This window comes from Sapajus apella, unplaced genomic scaffold (assembly GCF_009761245.1).
Source record: "Sapajus apella isolate SASKATOON/1434 unplaced genomic scaffold, GSC_monkey_1.0 scaffold58, whole genome shotgun sequence".
NCBI classification, from domain to species: Eukaryota; Metazoa; Chordata; class Mammalia; order Primates; family Cebidae; genus Sapajus; species Sapajus apella.
The window spans coordinates 13340351-13347725 of record NW_022436998.1 but is presented as its reverse complement, the minus strand read 5'-3'; the positions used below and the strand labels follow the sequence as shown (position 1 = coordinate 13347725).

The 7375-nt window shown below is 35.3% G+C and overlaps 1 pseudogene; it reads left to right on the top strand.

Annotated features, from left to right (window-relative positions):
• The first annotated feature begins 5053 nt into the window (after positions 1 to 5053).
• Positions 5054 to 6097, top strand: LOC116528424 (annotated as a pseudogene).
• Positions 6098 to 7375: the final 1278 nt, after the last annotated feature.

Sequence of the window (7375 nt, the reverse complement as noted above, 5' to 3'; positions counted from 1 at the left end):
TTTCTGAATGTCAGTACAGATGATACATCTTTTCAGTTAAATTTAATTTTCCTTCACAATAAAAATTTCAAAGCCATTGAAATTTTCTACATTTGCTCAGTATGTTGGTTCCGATTAATTTTATTGATGGTTTAACTTGACATTCAAACTTCTAATCAAATGGATTTTCAAAGTCCTGTTAATTAAAATAACAGCATTTACAAAGTAGCATGGAGATAGAGGCACAATAAAATACATCTGAGTATCTTATTGTTAATAAAAGGCCACATATATCAATATCTCTACTGTAATCCTCATTAAGATTACTGTCGGCAAACTACAGTTCATCATATCAAATGGCAATGTAATGCACAGTGATTTCTGTTTCTTATTATACATTGTTCTTTATGGCCTTATCATTTCTATTTTATTGCAATTGTTAAGCAGGACAAGAATATGGTATGCAAGCTAGGGTTTTGCTAAGCCATTTCACAGTACACACTTAGTTGCAATAATAATTCATTTTATATGGTCTTAGTATATATTACAAAACTATTTCCCAGAATGAAAATACTGTTGATATATAAAACAAAATTATGCTTTAGTTTAAATTGTTATGAAACAGGATATAATGGATGAACTCTGATTTGATTAGCAAACATATCATTTACATATGTATCTTAAAAGAAGTTAGTTTTAACATTGCACATTTATAATGTTGTTGCCTAAGAAATTTTGTAACTGAGATATAAAGAAGTTAAGATATGATACTCTTTTTGTTTCTAAACATCCTGTTAGAATATCAGGGGATATATTATTTAGGTGTATAGTATTAAACTGGTATATTTGTAATATTTAATAGCCACTTATTTTTACCTTATTAACTATTAATAATTATTCAAAATTTTGTTAATTAAAGAAATAGATTTCTACCTGTGAGAAATAAGTTAAAACTACTTGACAATAAGTTTTTCAGCCCAGATAATATATTATGATTTTAAAAATACACATAGAATTAAGAATACATTCTTGAAAGGTTAACTTACACACAAGTAATATAATTTCAATATACTTTGCCTTGGAACAAGACAGGAGTCAATACATAAAGAGACATACCATTGATACTAATATTTTAGACAGTTTTGTCATTCACCCTGTTTAAACCTCAGTGTTCTGTTCTACATGAAAGCATTAGCTTAAGTCTTCTCTGATTCTTTTTTTTTTTTTTACCTTGACCTTCTATGAAATAAATATGTATACTCTCAGAAGGAGCAATTGAATCTACTAGAATGTTTTGGATTTAGAGAGCTTTGGTAATTCAGATGATGCAATGATATTTAATATTTAGAATAATCACTGTTTGGAGTAAAAATGTACCTTCACATCTCTTCAGTCCAGGCTCTTTTCCCCAGATGAGATATCATTTCTCGGGAAGTTTACCAGAAGAGATCAAAAGGTTGTCTCCACAACTGCATTTAAAGCATTGGTAAGTTTGTATGGTATTTTTTTAATAATTATTTTTGTCTTTATACTATTTCTGTATCTTCAGTAAAATTTAGTGGGCTAATAAGAAAACTTTCAAGATTTAAAATATGTATGCTCATTAACAATATTTAATTACTTATTTTGTCTACACATTTAAATTTGTAGATCATTAGCTAATTCATTATCTAAGAGGAAGCATGTGGGAGAGCAAAACGAAGCTGCCTTCATGTCTTGCTAGCTTTTCCCAAGAAATTTCTAAGTTCAAAAGGGCCTCAGAAGGTGTGTCGAGACAACAAAATGAAAAGGATATAAGAGCACAGTATCCTGAAAACACATGAAGGACAAAATGATCATGAAATTGAAAGGATATTATCCTGGGTGGTTAAGAAGAGAAAAATAAGAGGAAATATTCTGAAGGTCTTTAATACAAAAGTAGCATATGTTGTGCTTAGCATCACTGTGAGAGATTGATGAGGTCAGAAGGAAAATTCCTATGTAGCATAATTGAACATAGAGGATTACAGTTAATCTCAGAGAAAACTCCTGTGCCCTAAACATGACACAAAACTAGCAGATTATTTTCAGACTAGACGTGGTTATGAGCACCGGAATAAGATAGAATAGGGATGATGAATATGCGAGCCACAACCTTTGTTGATCTGTGACTAAAGCTCAGATGTAGCCTTTCCTCATTAGTAATGTGTTGAATTATTCTAGGATAATACAATAAAAATGACAAGGAAGAATGAGAGCACACATTTAGAAATTGAGTTAAATAAAATGTTACTTGTTAATGCTGCTGTTCTTGCTTATCTGAATCTGTGGACTAAGATTCATTCTCATTAAATTAGATTTAATGTTAAATAAGAGAATGAAATAGATAATTGGGCAACTTTCCCTTATTTATATGATAGAGAAGATTCAAGAATTTCCTGATGAGCTACAATTTAAAAAACACAAATTACCTGCCACTGAACAAAAAATGCATTAAAAGTTTATGTTTATACCCTATGATTTTATTTATGTAAGTATAAACACAAGCAGCGGTCTTAAATGTCAGGACTGTAGCTACTTTTGGTATAAAGTAGGGTCTTAGAAGGGGCATGTCAGAGGCTTTTGATTGTCTAACTAATATTGCTTTTCTTCATCTGAATATTGATTATGTATTTTTTGTAAAGAAAATTGTGATTAATACAGTTGTATGATAATCTGCATATATTTCTTCTTGCCATTTATATATTGATGAATATTCATGTAAAATGTATTCTGAATATTTCCAAGTATTATTTACCCTAAGAATTCATATGTGTTATAGTTTCAGAAAATCTTTAAATGTAAATCAGTACAGCAATAATTTAGTATAGAAACACCATAGAATTATAGTAGTTTAATCAAAACTCCAAATGAAGACTATATTTTAAAAAGCTACATAAGATAGAAAACTTTACTAGAAACTAACATCAACCTTTGTCTAAAATGTAACTTAATTTATTAAAGAGATAAATATATATCTATATATCTATATATCTATATATATATATATAAAGAGAGAGAGGGGCAAAATGTAATATATACACAAAGCATATAAATATTATATGTTTTATATATCTATATATATATATATATATACACACACACACACACACACACACACACACATGCAGGTGATGCAAGCAAATTTCATTATTCATGGTAGTTATGTTCTATAAATTCATAAAAAATAATGAATTAGAGAATACTAAACTGCTATGGGAAATACGGGATTAGTGTCCTGTGCACCTCTGATTACACATTTTCATCAGCCAATTAACACATAACCTTTCAGTCTAAAGACACCTTGTTAAATAATTATTGTTGATTTATTAACATTGAACTCACGGCCAATGGCACTATCATTTGTGCCTGAACAGAGCTCATCTAATACACCTAATGTGTGCATATAGCAGATCACAGTTTTCTTGCACTCAGGAGTAGTAGAAAGCACTTCAGCACTACGCTGAGGGGGAGAAGCATTTGAAAGGGTAAAGACACGAGTAAAAAGCAAATAGTGCAAAGAACACTGCACAAAGAGATCTCAGAAAGGTCACTTGGTTAGGACATGAGAATTGAAACAAGAAGACAGAGAGTCGCCTTGTTGTATCTTAGCTGTTGTATATCAGGCAAATTCAGTTCTTGCTGCTCTGTGAATGTTCACAAATGATGGTAAAAGCATCTCAAGTATTATATTTGAGGGTAATAAATAAATTTTAGCTCATAGGGGAATTTACAAATATGGAATCTGTGAATAAAGAGAATCAACTGCAGTTAGCTTAAGCAGTTGTGAAAAAATTGAAAGCGAACACCACATCAGGTATAAAAAATATCAAATTACCAAATTTTAAATGTTAATTTTTTCTCTAATATTTTAATGAAAGTCAACATGTAATCGACTAATTTGGAATTACTATGAGTGGGTTGCTAGAGAAACATTATGAATATTTGGGAACTTATTCAACTCAATTATTTTTTCCAAGACAGACAATTTAGGAGTGCAATTAAAATCATTTGCAAGAGTAAGAGTGGCAACCTGCACTTTGGTATACTGTACCAATGTGGTCATTTATTCCCCCAGCTCATCACTGCCCCCTAGATGAAGTGAACTGTTAGCAATTCAAGAAAACTTAAAATCATTTAAGACATTTTGATTTGTACTTGTAATCATTAACAGACACTTTTCAACAGAAGATATTTATGAGGCCAACAAACATATGAAAAAAATGCTCGTTATCACCGGTCATTAGAGAAATGCAAATCAAAACTACATTGAGATACCACCTCACTCCAGTTAGAATGGCAATCATTAAAAAATCTGGAGACAACAGATGCTGGATAGGATGTGGAGAAATAGGAACATTTTAAACACTGTTGGTGGAAATTAGTTCAATCATTGTGGAAGACAGTGTGGCGATTCCTCAAGGACCTAGAAATAGAAATTCCATTTGATGCAGCAATCCCATTACTGGATATATACCCAAAGGATTATAAATCATTCTATTATAAAGACACATGCACACGTATGGTCATTGCGGCACTGTTTACGATAGCAAAGACCTGAAACCAGCCCAAATGTCTGTCAGTGATAGACTGGACAAAGAAAATGAGGTACATATACACCATGGAATACTAATGTAGCTATAAAAAAGGATGAGTTCATGTCCTTTGTAGGGACATGGATGAATCTGGAAACCATCATCCTCAGCAAGCTGATACAAGAACAGAAAACCAAACACAGCATGTTCTCACTCATAGGTGGGTGTTGAACAATGAGAACACATGGGCACAGGAGGGGAGCATCACACACTGGGGTCTGTTGGGGGGGTTATTGGAGGGACAGCAGAGGGTGGGGAGGTTGGGGAGTGATATCATTGGGAGAAATGCCTGATATAGGTGACAGGGGGATAGAGACAGCAAACCACCATGGCATGTGTGTACCTATGCAACAATCATGTAAGATTTGCACATGTACCCCAGAACTTAAAGTACAATAAAAAAAAAAGGAACAATTTCATGCTCTCTGCTCCTCTGGTTTGACAGACAGCTGCATCTTCTTATGCATCACCAGCCACTTCTCTCAGAAGGGGTGAAGGTGAAGGCCGGAGTCAACGGATTTGACTGTATTGGGCTCCCAGTCACCAGGGCTGCTTTACACTCTGGTAAAGTGGATATTGTTGCCATCAGTGACCCCTTCATTGATCTCAACTACACAGTCTACATAATCCAGTATGATTCCACCCATGACAAATTCTATGGCACAGTCAAGGCTGAGAAGGGGAAGCTTGTCATCAATGGTAATGCCATCACCATCATTTAGGAGCAAGATCCCACCAAAATCAAATGGGGTACTCAGTACTTAAATGGCACTGAGTATGTTGCGGAGTCCACTAGTGTCTTCATTACCTTGGAGAAGGCTGGGGCTCACTTGCAGGGGGAGTCAAAAGGACCATCATCTCTGCCCCCTCTACTAATGACCCCATGTTTGTGGTGTGTGTGAACCATGAGAAGTATGACAACAGCTTCAAAAGCGTCAGCAATGCCTCCTGTACCACCAACTACTTAGCATCCCTGGTCACGGTCATCCATGACAACTTTGGCATTATGGAGGGGCTCATGACCACAGTTCACACAATCACTGCCACCCAAAAGACTGTAGGTGGCCCCTCCAGGAAACTGTGGCATGAGGGCTGCAGAACTCTAAGGAACATCATCCCTGTATGTACTGGCACTGCTAAGACCCTGGGCAAGGTCATCCCTGAGATGAATGGGAAGCTCACTGGCATGGCCTTTTGTGTCCCCACTGCCAACCCTGTTGGTTGTGGACCTGACCTGCCATTTGGAAAAAACTGCCAAATATAATGATATCAAAAAGGTGATGAGCCAGGCATCAGATGGCCCACTGAAGGGCATCCTGGGCTACACTGAGCACCAGGCTGTCTCCTCTGCCTTCAACAGTGACACTCACTCTTCCACTTTTGTTGCTGGGGCTGACATTTCCCTCAACAACCACTTTGTTAAGCTTATTTCCTGGTATGACAATAAATTTGGCTACAGCAACAGGGTAATAGACCTCATGCTCCACATGGCCTCCAAAGAGTAAGACCCCCAGACCACTACCCACAGCAAGAGCACAAGAGGAGAAAAGAGGCCCTCAGCTGCTGGGGAGTCTCTGCCACATTCAGTTCCCCACCACTCTGAGAATCTTTCCTCCTCACAGTTTTCATGCAGACCCCTTGAAGAGGGAGGGGTCTTGGGAGCTTTATCTTGTTATTGTGTACCATCAATAAAGTCCCTTGTGCTTAGTCAAAAAAAAAAAAAAAAAAAAAAAAACAGACAAAAAGAACAATTTCAACTGCAAATAAAACAAAATAGAGGAAAAAAAAATTCTTCATATTATTTAAAGGTTGGGAAGTAGGTCCTTACCATTGTAAGTTATTCTGATTTTAAAATGTCATCAAAACCTCAGGGATATATTTTGCATGTTGTCATTTTCTGTATGTAATAGTCACCATAATAATTCCAGAAGATTCAGACACATCAAGGCATCCTGGAAGGTGGTGATGGGATTTCCACTGATGATAAGCTTCCCATTCTCAGCTTTGACTGTGCCATAGAATTGCCATGGGTGGAGTCACACTGGATTATGTAGACTGTGTAGTTGAGGTCAATGAAGGGATTATTGATGGTGACAGTACCCACTTTACAAGAGTTTAAAGCAGCCCTGGTGACTGGGCACCCAATACAGTCAAATCTATTGACTCTGATGGTGTCAATTTTTTTTTTTTAATCTCCAAAGGAAAAAGAGGTGTTGTATTTATATAGTCTCATCTCAACCTTGTAAACAATTTCTTCTAATGTGTGTTCGGTCATAACTGTGCCACATGCTCATGGCAAACCAGGCACAGGCAAAGAGAATAGCATACTTATGGGGCTAAGGGCTTCTTCTGTGAAACACGCAACAGAGTGAAAGGGAATGCAAATCTGAATGAATTTTGAAATTCTCTAAGGACATAGGATGGGAAAGTGGATGCTTAGTAGGCAATAAATAACGTACACTGCAGAATCATAACGAACACCTCACTAAGTGACAGTATTGGCTTAGGAAGATGAAATGTTACAATTTACATACAATATGTTTTTTAAATGTTTATTTTTATCAGCTGTGTTGTTTTTTAGTGTTTTTCTTTTGTTTTATTCAAATGACAGTTTTTGTTATAGTCGCATAAAAGTTTTATGCAAAAAAAGTTTTTTGTACTATGCTTTTAACATCAACTTTATTTAGAACTCAGTGCCTTAAGATAAATTTGTTTTTAAAGAGTAGAAGCCCCTTCAACGGGGTTGAGGTTAAAAAGGGACTTCTATATGATTTTTATATTCA